General features: G+C 38.9%; 1 non-coding gene across 1 annotated transcript; it reads left to right on the top strand.

The window, feature by feature from the left end:
• Positions 1-7,155: 7,155 nt before the first annotated feature.
• On the top strand, positions 7,156-7,279 carry LOC140521908 (U6atac minor spliceosomal RNA). Its single transcript, XR_011973180.1, has one exon. It is a non-coding gene; the product is annotated as a U6atac minor spliceosomal RNA (small nuclear RNA).
• The last annotated feature ends 9,789 nt before the right edge of the window (positions 7,280-17,068 follow it).

Raw genomic sequence — 17,068 nt, forward strand, 5'->3', positions numbered from 1 at the left:
GAATACAGACAGAGCAACTACAGTAACCCAGAGGTGTCTGGCAGCTACTGCATGCATCCAAGTTAAGTACATTCAATTCTTTCCATAGAAAACTTTCTCTCTCTTCTTCCCTCCTTCAAAGATTCTTCACGATCCCCTGACAGCATAATCATTTGCTATTCTCTTCTCATTAAGCATGCTTGTGGACACAGGCATCTCTGTTTTTGTCCTATTTCAATAAAAATTATTGACTCAAGCTGTACAATGAATGGCTCTGATATAACTGATTGTCCTCCTGGTGTGTAATAATAGTAATAAAAAGAAATGCTAGATACAAGGAGACAAGATGAGAAAGTAGGCAGAAATTGGAATCTTCAAGGGAAACTGTTTAGCATTTATAACTTCCATAAACTTAACCTTGTATTTGGCAGGCACTTTATAGTTTTCCAATTTACTTTTTAATTGAGTCTTTTTGTTAGCCACGTTTTGGAGCTGTAACTCAAAGTCTTCTTTCAAAACCATACCACTTTAATTTACTTCAATTGATCTCTGCTTATATTTATTATTCCAGTGCTCAACATATATCACTTTCCATTTGGTCAACTCCAAATGTAATTTACCATGCATCAAACTACTAACAAAGCAGATCCACATTAGTTAATATTTTATTTGAAGTGATCTCTCCACTTTCATGGTTAGCACTGATACTTATTACTAACCATATAATGTAAGTCATCAAGGCAGTATGGCACCACTGAACTTATTTATTTGTCTATCAAGTTTAGCTGTGCAAGAAAAGAGTGATTTAAGGACAATAGAGGCATCAGGATCCAGTAATATCATCTCCACTTAAGGAATATCAGCAAACATGGGACTTAACATGTAAATAGATAACATTAATTATATATAAGATGCTGTGAGGCAGGAAGGAAGGAAGGAAGGAAGGAAGGAAGGAAGGAAGGAAGGAAGGAAGGAAGGAAGGAAGGAAGGAAGGAAGGAAGGATTTACTTATCACCTACTATGTACCAGGCACTGTGCTAAGCATTTTACAAATATCATCTTGGTTGATCCTCACAACAGCTCTGGAAGATCAGTGCTATCATTATCTCCACTTTACAGTTGAGGAATCTGAGACAGACAGAAGTTAAGTGCCCATAGTCACATAGATAGAGAGTACCAAACTGAAGGTTTACAGAGTCATTGTGCTGACCTCATTATTGTGTGCCATGTGAAACATGGACAGTCTACCAGCACCATGTTAGGAAACTGAATCGCTTCCATTTGAACTGTCTTAGGAAGATTCTAAAGATCATCTGGAAGGATAGGGTGCCAGATACTGAAGTCCTTGCTTGAAATAAACTGCCAAGAATTTGAACTATGTTTCAGAGAGCACAACTCTGATGGGCTGGCCATATTGTTCAAATGCAAAATGTACACTCCCCAAAAAGATTATTTTATGGAGAATTTGCATGGGGAAGGATATCACATGTTGGTCAGAAGAAGCAATACAAGGACTCTCTCAAGGTTTCTCTCAAGAACTTTGGATTTGATTGTGCGACATGGGAGACACTGGCACAGCATTGCTCAGCATGTCATGTCTACATCAGAAAGGGTGCTGTGCCCTATGAGCAAAGCAGAATTGAAACAGTACAAAGGAAATGTAGGATGCGCAGATTTGGAGTATCCACCCCAAATATTCACATGGACTATCTGTGCCCAATCTGTGGTAGAGCATTCTGAGTTCACATTGGTCTGATCAGTCATAGTCAGACACACTGAAACTTGACTTTATCATGGTGATGTCATGTTGATCCTCTTCGAGAACAAAGGACAACAATCAATCAATTTTCAAAGGCTGGAGTTAAACTCAGACCTACCTGACTTATCACATTCTCACTTTGAGTGAGATATACCTATTCAATGAATAAGTTTCTTTAGGTTGTTACTCAAGGGATGGCACCTTTAAAAAAAAATCAAACTGGGAGGGGAAGACCCTCAGGGTTCCTAGGTAAAAGAGAAACAATTACTATTTAGTTATTATGTTCATTCTGTGCTAGGTGAGTAGAGACTTGTCTAGTCTTTGAGTTACAGAGTGAATTGGGTTTAAGGCTTGATCTTTGAGCAAGAAATATAGCCAGTGAACCCAAAGGAACAAAAGGCAGCTTTTGGTCATGGCGTATACCTTCCCCTGGGTAGAACATCAGAGGAGAGGAGAGAGAGAGGAGAGGAAAGGAGAGCAGGGGAGTGGAGAAGAGAGGAGGGGAAGGGAGGAGCTGCTACTCACTCACAGGTTGTGTTTGTCCTTCATTCTCTAAGAGGACCATGACATCAAGATGATTACATGACTTGCAATTGACTGATTTGAGTGAGGGAGAGCTGTGCAAGGTCACCAACCTTATTTTCTTCTCTGAGTCATTATTATATTGTTATGAGGAAGCACTAACCATGTTTTTCTTTCCTCCCCCTTCTCTTCAAATCTTCATCTTTTTGAGATCTCTTATAGATTGATTCCCTGAGTACAATAAAAATTGTGACATCTCCAGCAGAGATGTCTTCAGCATATATTTGGTGAAGTTCAAATGTGTTTTTTTTTTGTCTGACTTCATCTTCTTAAGTGCTGTTGGCACTTCCTCACATCAAAAATAGGGGTGGTACAGTCTAAACATCACAATTCCACTAAAAATAATAATAATTGATAACTATAATTGCCAGAAGATATTATGTCTCTTCTGTCTATTTCTTCCTCCTTTCAGATTTATCTGCAAAAGTTCTTAGTGTAAAGTGGCTTAGCTGCTTCTGATACTGACTTTTATAAAGGCTTTCATTCTACGTTTTGCAGCATCTGAGGAGGTAGCAATAATAATAACGAGCATTTGTATAGTGCTTTAAGATCTGTAACATGCTTTATAAGTTTTATCTAATTTCATCCTTAAAATAACCTTGTATGATAGGTATTATTATTACATCCATTTCACAGATGAGGGAAATGAAGCAAGAAAAAATTAAATGACTTGCCCAGGATTACAAAGCAGCATCTGTCAAAAGTGGAATTTGAACTCTGGTTTTTAGAAATCAAACTCTCTAGCCATTGCACTAAACTGCCTCTCCTATAGACGTAAAAATATCTTTCTGTAGTAGTATTTTTGTTTTTACTTGCTACACTTGACCATTTAATAAAAGGGACTCTAATGAGAAAGTATCAGACAGCTGCAATAGGTGGTGAATACATATACACACAGCTATTGCATCTCATTCCCATTTACAACATTCCTATTGAAAAGGAAAGACAAACATTATTTTTTCTCTTTTTCTAGATTTAAAAACTAAGGCTGAAACGGTAGCAAGTTACATAGTTGTAGATCAAATTCAAATCTCCTACCTACCATCTTAATTCTTCCAGGTTTTTAAAGTCTTTTTGGATAATGGTTCTGTTGTCCAATATACTGATTGCCCCTTCCAGTCTTACAAATTAGTGACTATGGCATTATCATCATTAAGTGCTTGGATATAGCTAGTGTGGAGAAATAGCGGGCAAAACTGTGCTTGGGCATACAGAGTTGAAGTGCAATATCCAAAGCATTAATAAAGATTTCCTTTTTTCCATGTTTGATGAACCCTTTCAATTCTGAAGATTATATTCCTTGATATAGAATATAAGCTTCTTGTAAACAAGATCATATTCATTTTGATTTATGTATCCTACAGTTAGCACAGCATCTGGCTTGTCCTCTAGTAGGTTCTTAATAAGTGTGTATTTATTGAATTTGCAAACTAAACTATTCTACTTCTGCTCTTTGTCTCTTCCTTGTATATGTCCTTATTCTTTCTTCTCCTTTTCTGGCTCCTCCTTTTTCTTCTGTCCTTCCTTAGCATCAAATTTCCCTCTTTTGCTCCTCCTGTTCTGTAAATGACACATCTTAATTCAGTGCTGCAGCTGCATGAATGAGAAATGGATGGAACGGAATAAAGGACACAGGAAGTACTCTGACATGAAAAACCATGTCATACCTAACTTTTCTTCTTTACATATAGTGCCTGCGTGAGACAAAATTGGGAAGCAGGTAAGGCTTCAACCACATTCACTGTAGCTAACCTGTCTTCTTTTATAACCTTTACTTTACTTTCTCACCTTTTTTGTGTTACTCTGGTACCAAAAACCTTTGAGGTTGTGTTGTTGTTGTTGTTGTTGTTGTTGTTGTTGTTTTATTAAATTTATTTATTTGACTTTTCACAAAATTTTGGGTTACAAATTTTCTCCCCTTTTATCCCCTCCCCCCCAAACACCAAGCATTCTAATTGCCCCTATGACCAATCTGCTCTCTCTTCTATCATCCCTCTCTGCCCTTGTCTCCGTCTTCTCTTTTGTCCTGTAGGGCCAAATAACTTTCTATACCCCTTTACCTGTATTTCTTATTTCCTAGTGGCAAGAACATTACTCGACAGTTGATTCTAACACTTTGAGTTCCAACTTCTTTACCTCCCTCCCTCTCCACCCCTTCCCCCCGGAAGGCAAGCAATTCAATATAGGCCAAATCTGTGTAGTTTTGCAAATGACTTCCATAATAGTTGTGTTGTATAAGACTAACTATATTTCCCTCCATCCTATCCTGTCCCCCATTACTTCTATTCTCTTTGGATCCTATCCCTCCCCATGAGTGTCGACCTCAAATTGCACCCTCCTCCCCATGCCCTCCCTTCTATCATCCCCCCCACCCTGCTTATCCCCTTATCCCCCACTTTCCTGTATTGTAAGATAGGTCTTCATACCAAAATGAGTGTGCATTTTATTCTTTTCTTTAGTGGAATGTGATGAGGGTAGACTTCATGTTTTTCTCTCACCTCCCCTCTTTATCCCTCCACTAATGAGTCTTTTGCTTGCCTCTTTTATGAGAGATAATTTGCCCCATTCCATTTCTCCCTTTCTCCTCCCAATATATTTCTCTCACACTGCTTGATTTCATTTTTTTAAAGATATGATCCCATCCTCTTCAATTCACTCTGTGCACTCTGTCTCTATGTGTGTGTGCGTGTGTGCATGTGTGTGTGTGTAATCCCACCCAGTACCCAGATACTGAAAAGTTTCAAGAGTTACAAATATTGTCTTTCCCTGTAGGAATGTAAACATTTCAACTTTAGTAAGTCCCTTATGACTTCTCTTTGCTGTTCACCTTTTCCTGGCTCTCGTCATTCTTGTGTTTGAAAGTCAAATTTTCTTTTCAGCTCTGGTCTTTTCATCAAGAATGCTTGAAAATCCTCTATTTCATTGAAAGACCAATTTTTCCCCTGAAGTATTATACTCAGTTTTGCTGGGTAGGTGATTCTTGGTTTTAGTCCTAGTTCCTTTGACTTCTGGAATATCCTATTCCATGCCCTTCGATCCCTTAATGTAGAGGCTGCTAGATCTTGTGTTATCCTGATTGTATTTCCACAATACTTGAATTGTTTCTTTCTAGCTGCTTGCAATATTTTCTCCTTGACCTGGGAACTCTGGAATTTGGCTACAATGTTCCTAGGAGTTTCTCTTTTTGGATCTCTTTCAGGCAGTGATTGGTGGATTCCTTGAATACTTATTTTGCCCTCTGGTTCTAGAATTTCAGGGCAGTTTTCCTTGATAATTTCATGAAAGATGATGTCTAGGCTCTTTTTTTGATCATGGCTTTCAGGTAGTCCCATAATTTTTAAATTGTCTCTCCTGGATCTATTTTCTAGGTCAGTTGTTTTTCCAATGAGATATTTCACATGATCTTCCATTTTTTCATTCTTTTGGTTTTGTTTTGTGATTTCTTGGTTTCTCATAAAGTCATTAGCCTCCATCTGTGCTATTCTAATTTTGAAAGAACTATTTCCTTCAGTGAGCTTTTGAATCTCCTTTTCCATCTGGCTAATTCTGCTTTTGAAAGCATTCTTCTCCTCATTGGCTTCTTGAACCTCTTTTGCCAATTGAGTTAGCCTATTTTTCAAGGTGTTATTTTCTTCAACATTTTTTTGGGTCTCCTTTAGCAGGGTGCTGACCTGCTATTCATGCTTTGACTTCATGTCTCTCATTTCTCTTCCCAGCTTTTCCTCCACCTCTCTAACTTGATTTTCAAAATTCTTTTTGAGTTCTTCCATGGCCTGAGCCCATTGGATGGGCTGGGACACAGAAGCCTTGACTTCTGTGTCTTTGCCTGATGGTAAGCATTGTTCTTCCTCATCAGAAAGGAAGGGAGGAAATGCCTGTTCACCAAGAAAGTAACCTTCTATAGTCTTATTTCTTTTCCCTTTTCTGGGCATTTTCCCAGCCAGTGACTTGACCTCTGAATATTCTCCTCACACCCACCTCAGCTCCTGATCCTCCCAGCCAACGTTTGGGGTCTGAGATTCAAATGCTGCTTCCAACCTCAGGGCTTTTGGCAGGGGCAGGGCTGCTATTCAGTGTGAGATTACGTTCAGGTGCTGAGGTGGGGGCAGGGCTGCCTCTCAGGCTCAGTTCCCTCAGGGGGTTTATGCACAGACCTTCAGCAATGGATCCAGGCTCCTGCCTGCTTGGGAAGCCCCGGCCCGCCACCACCTCCCAGCCTCTGCCTCCCAAGGGGGCCCGAGCTATGGGGGCACCCCACTCCCCTCTCGACCCGCCAAAGAGACTCTCTCACCGACCCCCGTCACCTGTGGGTGGAGGGACTTGTGCGGCCACTGGAGATCCCATCCCTGAAGCCTGCTTGGGTCTGTTTCTCTTGGTGCCGCGGCCGCAGCAGGTCTGGGCTGGGCTGGGCTCCACGTCTGCAGCGACGGACCTTTTGCGAGAGGTTTGCATGTCCCTCTGGAACAGAAATCTCCTTCGCTCCACTGTTCTGTGGCCTCACTGCTCCAGAATTCGCCGTGAGTTACTTTATACAGATGTTGTATTGGTTGTGGGTTCGGAGCTATGTGTATTTGCATCTTTCTACTCCGCCATCTTGGCTCCACCCCCTTGTTTTGTTTTTTTTAAATCTCTTCCCCTTTATCTAAGCCTGCTGTTGAGAAAAAATATGTTCTATTATTTCTAACATTTTATGAATATAAGCCAACAGATATGCTAGAATATTTGCATTTTAACCCTTTTCTCTAGTTTGGAAATATATGGTTTCATTTCTTCTTAAAGAAATGACTGGCATAACTGAGAAAATAGTATCGGGAAGAAGTCAGAAGCTTCTTCCTATGTTGTATGAAAGGAGAGGATGAAATCCCCTAGTGAAAGATGAAAAAGGTCCTAGTGCCCTTTACAATACATATAGGGTTCATACAGTTAAGGAATTGTTCCTTACTCTGTCTATGACTCTTTTTCTATTTAAAGACAGCTGATACCACAATATAGAGCACTGAGCCTTAAGTCAGGAAGACCTGAGTTCAAATTTGACTTCAGATACTTACTAGCTGTGTGACCCCAGGCAAGTCATTTAACTTCTGTTTACCTTTGTTTCTCACTTGTAAATATGAAATAATATCACCTATCTCAGTTTGAAGATCAAATGAGATCATATTTTTGCACTGTATCTGGCACATAGTGGGTCCTATGTAAATGCTTATTCCTTTTCCCTTTCCCTCTTGCCCCTGAAATAATATCACATATATAAACCCAGCGCTGTCTATATGCAAAACTGACATCCAAAGGAAGTCTATAAGCCTTGTGAAACAACACTAGAGACTTAATCCCTAAAGACCTGAAAGTTCATTTTGTGCTGTCATTATAATGGAATTAGAAAACAGACTTCTTTATATAATTATAGTACTTGCAAAAAAAATCTTCCTTTTCCTCCACTTGCAGAATATACAGAATAAATACAGAAATGTATTTAATTCTTCCTTTTCTCAGTTGATACATTTCTGTCAAATATTAATACTGCCAATGCAAATAGTACTAAAAATTTTGCCAACTATATGTAGTTGTCATAAATTAAAAGCCATGGTTTCCATATTTAAAACCACCAGGAAAAAGTCTTCATTAGATATAACCAACCACCAGACATTCATTAATAAAGATTTAAAGGCTCTGAAAGTGACCCTTCAGGTTTCACGGGGAGCACGGATCTTTTGCCAACCAATTAATTTAAGGATAAATAAATTGCAAATACTGTATTAAAATAAATGGGTCTGAAGGTTGTTAAAAGCTAATGAAGTAAAGAATGAAGTAAATCCAAACCAAACCCATTCCTCTCCGTTAGGACACTTTCTAGCATTCTTCCAAAAACCCCAAAAGAGGGTAGTGTGCAGAGCTCTAAAGAGGCACATGTAGGTCAAAAACTCCAAGTTTAGCATCACAGAGGCAGACCAAACAGAACTGTTTCAGACTGTGCAAAGAGTTTTGCTTAAAAATAGCAACATAAACATAGCTGTCCCCAATTCTCCTTCACTTTCACAGCCCCATTCAATTCTCTTAGGCCCAGAGCTGCCATTGATTTCCCAGGGAGCTCAACCTGCCAAAGAGCTAAATTGGGGTGAAGAGATAGATATTTGCTATCAGGCTGACTCTCAGCTAACAGAGAACATCTGCCAGTTGCCCTTCAAAGATCTTTTTCAAGGATGAAGTTTCTGCCTTAGAAACACAGAGGAAATAAAAATGGTGGGGGGCAGGGGTTAAGGGTTTTTGTGGGGTTGTGTTGTTTCGGGTGTTTTTAAGAATTATACTGATTTCCTGTTATACTCTTTGAAGAAAGTAAAGCCAGGTCTTGCTGACCCAGTTTTGAAAAAGCTTAAGAAAGTGGCCTGTTTGAATTCCTAGAGGGCAATTAGCTGCAAAGGAATTTACTTTGGGCAATACCAAAATAAAGTCACCAGCCTAGGTTTAAAATTGGTTATGTCAGAGTCAAATTCACTAAGATGCCTACTGAAAATAATTAGCATTCACACTATTAATATTTTTTCAACTTGTTCACTGGTAACAGTTCCTGACAGTTCCATTGTTGATTAGTATTTTCTAATTTATTCCTTCTTTGCCATATCAGTCATCAATGATCTTTCTACATATCGTTAACCTAAAATACTACCAACTTTGGTAAGTAGGTTTATATTTTCAATGGACCTCTATTGTCTAACATGAAAAAAACACTCAACTTACCCTGCCTGAAATGTTGCCTCTTTTTCATTCCTAGCATTTTTCATAATGCAATCCAATGGGATTGATTTTTCATCAATTAAATGACATTGCACATTGTCCTAACATGTCATAAATTTCAAAGATTTCTCAATATCTTGTCATGATGAACCCAAATTTAACAGCATTCTCAAACCATGCTTCCACATATCAAGATATTTAATGTTTGTGCCAATGACCAGAATTTATTGTTTCTTGAATTTAATGGTTCTGGTGTCAGAGCACCTTTCAAATTGTTTCAGCAGAAACTAAACTTTTTAAAGTCAATAAACCATTCCCTGACTTTAAAAAATATATATCCCATGCTTCTCTTTTAGGTTGTTTCAGTAGTCAAAAGATGTTCACATCCAGAAGTTTAATATTTTACAAAGGGGTGTTCTTAAAACATTATTCTCTAAATTTCAGATGACTACTGCAAATGAGTATAGTTTGAGCATATAAATATCAAGGAAATGATCTCACAAACATGGACAAGGATTCCTGGAATACAATTTGTTTAAATGAAAGATGCCTTACACATTAGTATTGACTGTTGAAATGCCTCTTCATTGGGGAAAGAGCAGCCTGGGATTTGGGGTACAGCAAAAAATGCTTTCAAAATCTGAGCTATTGGCTGCCATCTAAGTGAAGTACAAATCATAACTATTGGTGAATTCTGAGCAAATGGAAGGTAGTGTATCAGTGGAAGGAGTATATTTAATAAGAAAAAATTGACAGCACAATGAAAGAGTGAGTGAAGTAGAATTGTAGAGAGTTATAGAAAAGATAGACAGGGAATCCAAAATTAGGGCAGCCATATGAAAGAACAAGGTAGTAAATCAATGTATGGTAAGAGAAGCTATGTATTGTAAAGCTGTGATCACTATGAAGAACAGAGTACCCAGTAAAGTTAATAAAGGTGATGGAACTCATGGCTTACTATAGTCCTAGTATGTGGAATATAATATTGTCTAGGGTCATTGTTCTGGACAGCCCGTAGTTTAGAGAATACCTAATTAGCAAAACAATAAAATGACTGAGGGCAATAAAAAGGCAATTAAGGAATAAATATGAATTTCAGCAAAGGCTGTGTGAAAATAAGCACAAATTCTAGCAATTGTTAAATTACAAAGCAGACTAAAAGGATAAAAATACAGCCTAACTCTGAACCATGTGAGAATAAAGTCCTCATATAGAGGACATTTCTGATGCTAGGATAAAACTTCACATGAAATTTGGCCAAAAATATTAACTGGAGATAATGATAGACAGATACAGAGAGAAAATAGAAGTTGCTTTGATTATTCCATTCAAACAGCACATTAAATTGACGGTTCCTGAGATAACAGAATTAAATAGTTCCAGTAAATTTGGGATAAAGAAGTTAAAAAATAATTTGGAAAATGAGGGGAAGAGGAAAATGGAAGGTTGGGAGGCACAGAAATCTAGTGCAGTGAAAAGATTCAATTAGGATGATAAGAAATATAAGGTATTACTATGGATTGTGAAAACGGTTCTATGATACAATGTAGCATTTTTATTCTTTTTAGGTTTGCTTGTTTTTTTAATCTTCTGAGTTCCAGAGGATTTCTGCAATAATAAATTAGAGTCCTGTTACTAATACTTGACCGTATAGAAAACTCAAACATACTTTGTTCTTTGATAGACTTTAATAGAAGGAACTAACATTTGTAATGCTAATGAGATTAAGGATCTTCCCCAGTCATTAATGGGCCTGCCCATTAAGGGGAGTTTGATTAGGGGAGATTTGTAGGAAGGCCCACACCTTTTGTTAATGAGGCACTGATTCTCAAGGGTTGTGATGCCCTCTAGCTCTGAAAAGTGTGTATACACTATGAGCAGAGGTTTTGCTTTGGAGCTTACTCATTGGAGGTGCCCTGTCTGTTGATCTCAATTTCTCTGTTTATGTTTTCTCCGAAGTTCAGGGTACTGACGTTTTCCCCTGAACTAAGCGAATGATACATGTGCTTGACTAAAGTGATTGTTGACCCCTCAAAAGTTGCCTTTCGTAGCAGGTCCTCCTCCTATGTATGTTGAAGTCCTTGTTTTTACAACATTATAGGAAGAAACTTCAGGAGTCCAAATGGGAGCCCAAGGCCAGATTCTCCACTGGGAGAAAGTGGGAATTGCACATCTTCTTGTGATGTAATGGAAACAACATTGTATTTGGATCTGTATTCAAATCCTGACTCTCCTTCTTATTACCCGTGTTACCATAGGCAAGACATTATCTCCATGGACTCAGTTTCCTCATTTAGAAAAGAAAAGCAAGGACTAGCTGTTTTCTATGATCCCTCCTAGCTAGAAGGTTATGAGCCTATTGTCTACAAAACAAAATTCATAGCTGAATATCAAGTACAATTTTCTTCAGGATATAGGAAGAGAGAAAACAAAACAAATATAGAAGGTGGGAACATTATGCAAGTCATGCTGAAAATGGAAAAAAAAGTATCAATCAATCAATAAGATTTTATAAGTGCCTATTAAATGCCATAAGACAAAAAGGGAGCAATCCTTTCTCTCAACATTTTGATGGGGAAGCAATATGTACACATTTGAGTATAAAGAGAAAAAGCAACATAAAGCAGTTTAAGGAGAAAGGACACTAGCAGTTGGCAGGGTCAGGAAATCTTGATTTTAGAAATAGGTACTTGAGCTTAGTGTAGTTGATTGTAGTTAAAGAGACCACTTAAGCTAAAAGTGGTTCAAAACTAATTTTTTTTACTTAAGTCCTAAAAAATGGTTGAGTAAGCAATGCTGTTTTAAACTACATTAAGCTAAAACGAGATGGAGGAATGAGCTGATTTTCTAATTTCTCCCATTTTCTGTCTTGCCCCTTGTTCATCAGCCTGGGAGCATCATCAGAGAAACTAAGAAAGCAGAAAGTATCTATGGCAACAGAGCAGAATTCTACCCAGGCTTCACAGCATCTGTGACACCGATATTGAGGGGAGCTCTAGGAAGGACACAGAAAGCAAGCATGGGAGGGGGAGGCAGGGAGGAGAAAGGGAAAATGGGTTAGACTAAATTCAAAATGTACACACTATTGATGGCAAAATGATTGACATGAACTGCAAAGCATTTCCTGATCATCTTTGGAAAACTGAGGGGTGGAGATTATTGCTTATGGGGTGAGAAAGTAGGAAAAGAAAAAAATAAAGGGATCAGGGAAAAATGAGAGGTGGAAGCTGAAGAGGTGGAGGCCATAGCAGATGAGAGGCACCTTGCAGAGTAACAGAGAGTAAATGCTGAAATCTAGCTAACACCATTCACTTTGAAGGGTCTGACACAAGGTGCAGAAGATCAGAGACAGAGGACATTTATTTCTCATCTTCCTCTTTGCAGAGAGAAAGTCAAGTATCCAATTGGGCTCTTTGTTCACTTCAACTGTTTTGTTTCCCTATTGACTGAGGAATATTATACACACCCTTATTCCCTTTTGGTCTTTAAACTTTTAACTCAATAAATAAAAATCATGACTGAGAGGAAAGTTGTTTTTGTACTTTACTTATTGCTCATATAAAAAGAGAAAAGGGAGAGAGAAAGGAGCATTTTATTTCCTATTGAGAGAAAGGAGTATATCTGATCAATGGAAGCAGATATCTCAGCTCGGAGCTAATTTAGTTGGGCAAAAGGTCAACTGGTCTATAGATCAGAATTAGATTACTACAACCTGATGATGAATTTGGAATTTAGATATCTCTAGAAATAAAATCACAAACCATTAAGAACAGAAGGTTATGAGGAAGCAACGATAAGCATTTTTCTTCTTTTCTACCTTTTTTCACAGGTGGCAGCCACTTAGATAATAATAATAGCCAACATTTACATAATGCTTACTATGGGCCAAGCACTGTACTAAGCATCATACAATTATTATCTGTCTTTGATGCTCACAACAACTCTGGGACATAAGTGCTATTATTTTAGAAGTAAGAAATTGAGGCAACAAAGGTTAAGTGACTTGCCCATGGTCACATAACTAGTATATGTCTGAAGTCAGATCTGAAGCCTTTCTGATGCCAGGCCCATCTTTCTATCCACTTCTACCTAGCTACTATTCCAGGTTTTGAGAAGTAAGCCATACCCCATGGAGAGAAGAGGAGGAAGTCTGGAAAGGGAAAGCCATACTCTTCAGCGTTATGAACTGCTAGAGAAATTCCACCCACATGGAGGTGGAGTGAATTGTACCAGTAAATATTGACTAGTTCAGTAAATGAGCAACTCATTCTGCCTCACTTCCCAGTGCCACCTAATGTTTTCATGTATATAGTATGCTAGTACTGATCTCTGGCAACCAGCATATTCTGATCAAATTATATCAGTAGATTGTTGTCAGGAAGGCAAATATTGAGACCTTTGCTTAGCTAGAAGGATACCAGGTGTAACACCAATCATGGCAGCACACCTGAGGACTGCTGCTGTGAATGATTTCAAGGGTCGAATTGCATAGTGTAATGAACTTTCTATTTATTCATCAATAAACTAAACATTGTTTAATAAAGTAAAACATAACCTAGCAACATCCTTAGTCAATACCAAGTGTCCAAGTAAAGTCCTCTTTCATTTTAACTCAAGGTTGATTTTCAAGTCCCATGGCTCTTCCATTGGACTAACCACTCTTGACTCTCACCTGGATTCACACATAGGCATCTCTTTGCTGCTGTTCCATGTCTCAGCTCAGGGGGACTGTTCCACTTGGCATTTTCTGTCTCTAGGAAAACAGGCCCACAATAATACTAACACGCCACCAGCATTGTCATCTCAATTCACCTTCAAAGTCCAGAGACTCTATGTTAACAGCTCAGTTCACTTTAACAGCTCTCAAAAAGGGCTAAGCCTCATGGGTGTGTTTCAGACCTACAGCTCTATTTGCTTTCAATGTCTCAAAGCTCCTTAAACAAGTCTCTGCCAAGAGAGATCTCTTCAGAGAACTCAGAGGTCTTTTCTTCTCAAAGCTGGCTCACCCCTTCAGTGCTGACTCTCTTCAGATATGCTTTCTCAACACCAGCTCTCTCTTTATGTAAAGTTCTATTCAGTATCTGATTGGCTAGAGCCCACATGCACATATCGGATTGGTCAGAAGTCAGTGAAAGGAAATAAATTTTAGAGGACAGATTGAATTGGATATGAACCTGGAGAGTAGAAGAGAAGTCTCCTCTTTTTTGAAGCTGCAGATTTTTATGTTTCTGAAGGCTTGTGGGCAACATGCTTCAAGTAACACCAGGATCCTGAAAGGACAAATTCCTCTCTCGATCTCCTTTCTGAATGTATGCTTCATGTGATCGGTTGTTAATATTTTTATTAGAGCTACAAAGTCCCCATCAAAAGATGTTGAAATCATAGAATACTATTGTCATAATTTACTTAGATTTTAATAAAGCATCTGAAAAACTCTCCTGCTATTCTTATGGAAACATGAGGATCTACGGGGTAGGTGATAATATAGCTATCTGTATTTAAAATTGAATAATGGAACCCAACATATAGCCATTAAAGACTTTAATGCCAACTTAGAAGGAGGTTTCCAATGAAATATTCTAGGAATCTGTGCTTGGCCTAAGGCTATTTGATCTTTTTATCAATGACTTGAATAAAAAACATCATCAAATATGAAGATTAAACAGTGGATATTGTGATGGACAGTGGCAAAAGGCAGTCCCACTATAGCTTGTTGTTTTACTGTAATCTAGACTGATTGACTCCTTCACATGGTTGCCACTACAACACCAGTGATCATTGTAAAATTTCTACCTAGGAGGGCTTTGAAGACCAACCACTGACACTACTGAGAAGAGTCATGCTTTCTAGTAACAAGTGTGAGGTAATCTATGATAATGATTTAATATCATTTGAACATCAATAAGGGCCAGAGCCTGTACTAATTAACCAGAAGCAGAACCTGGACCTAATAGATATCCCTTTGTTCTCTGAGTAAAGTCAGAGTATACCTCTTCTTATGTCAACAAGGCCAGATGGGGCTGATTAAGAGCATTTTTTCCTCTATTTATGGCCATTAAGGCCTTAACCCAAGACATTATCTTGAATAATGAGACTTTTTCTTATCTTAATATTTTATGCATGTATAGTATGTTTTAGCATCTTCATGGTAAAGAAAACACAGATATCCTGGGTCATAATTTCAATTGACACTTTGTCAACTCTCTTATCTTATTGTATTTACCACCCATTCAATTAATATTTCTCATAATATGGTTAAACATATGGAGATCATAAATTTGAGTGACATAGAAACCCTGAGTTAGGGTTGTTCTAAAACATATTTAAGCTTGATCATTCTTTTATCAGTCAATTAGAACTTACGTTTTGGTTCCAGGCAGCACAGATCTGCTAGCTTTAAAAGAATAAACAATATGAATTTATATATCACCTAACTTATTTGTCTCTTGAACCAAACTTTCAGGTTGATAGTTACGAGTGTCTACTTTTGTTCCAATATCAAATTCAAAGAGGGGGACTGGCCTGTCAGACCCAGACTAATGTCTATGGCCACCCACTAATTCAACCTATCTTCATTCTCTTTCATCTACGCCATTTGCCTTAGCTTCCTAATTAGTCTCCTTTCATCTACTCTTCACTTATTCAATCTTTGTTTTGTTTTTGTTTTTGTTTTTGAATTCCTGAATAGACCTTGGCCTAAAGGGGCCAAGGTCCCCTATTGCATCCTAGGTTATCTCCAGTGATCCTGATGAATATTGGATCATGGGATTCAGATGGTTCTGGAGGAGAAGTGAGACTGGTGACCCTGCACAGCCCTCCCTCACTCAAAACAAAGTCAAGCGGGGGAGGGGGGTGGGGAGCCAAGATGGTGGAGTAGAAAGACACACATATGCTAGCTCCAAACCCACAGCCCATAAAATATCTGTAAAAAAGAACTCCCAACAAATTCTGGAGCAGCAGAAGCCACAGAACAACGGAGCAGACAAGATTTCTGTTCCAGAGAGCCTGAAAACCTCTTGCAAAAGGTCCTTCACGCTGTGGACCTGGAGCCGAGCCCAGCCCTGCCTTGGCCGTGTAGCACCAAGAGGAGCAGATCCAAGCAGGATTCAGGGACAGAGTCTCCAGTGGCCGCGTGGGTCCCACCACCCACAGGTGACAAGGGTCAGTGAGAGGGTTTCTTTGGTGGGTAGAGAGGGGAGTGGGGTGCCCCCACAACTCAGGGCCCCTCGGGAGGCAGCAGCAGAGGCGGGAGCACACCAGGGCTCCCCAAGTTGGCAGGAACTTGGAAGCATTGTTGAAGGTCTCTGCATAAATCCCTTGAGGGAACGGAGCCTATGAGGACTCTGTCCCCACCTGAGCACCTGAACTTGATCTCACACTGAATAGCAGCCTGGCCCCCGCTGAAGCCCTGAGCCTGGGAAACAGCATTTGAATTTCAGACCCCAAGCGCTGGCTGGGAGGATCTGGAGGCAAAGTGGGTGTGAAGAGAATATTCAGAAGTCAAGTCACTGGTTGGGAAAATGCCTAGAAAAGGGGAAAAAAATAAGACTATAGAAGGTTACTTTCTTGGTGAACAGGTATTTCCTCCCTTCCTTTCTGATGAGGAAGAACAATGCTTACCATCAGAGAAAGACACAGAAGTCAAGGCTTCTGTATCCCAGCCCAGCCAGTGGGCTCAGGCCATGGAAGAGCTCAAAAAGGATTTTGAAAATCAAGTTAGAGAGGTGGAGGAAAAACTGGGAAGAGCAATGAGAGACATGCAAGCAAAGCATGAAAAACAAGTAAACACCCTGCTAAAGGAGACCCAAAAATATGCTGAAGAAAATAACACCTTGAAAAATAGACTAACTCAATTGGCAAAAGAGGTTCAAAAAGCCAATGAGGAAAAGAATGCTTTCAAAAGCAGAATTAGCCAAATGGAAAAGGAGATTCAAAAGCTCACTGAAGAAAATAGTTCTTTCAAAATTAAAATGGCACAGATGGAGGCTAATGACTTTATGAGAAACCAAGAAATCACAA

The sequence above is a fragment of the Notamacropus eugenii genome, chromosome 1 (assembly GCF_028372415.1).
Source record: "Notamacropus eugenii isolate mMacEug1 chromosome 1, mMacEug1.pri_v2, whole genome shotgun sequence".
Taxonomy (NCBI): Eukaryota; Metazoa; Chordata; class Mammalia; order Diprotodontia; family Macropodidae; genus Notamacropus; species Notamacropus eugenii.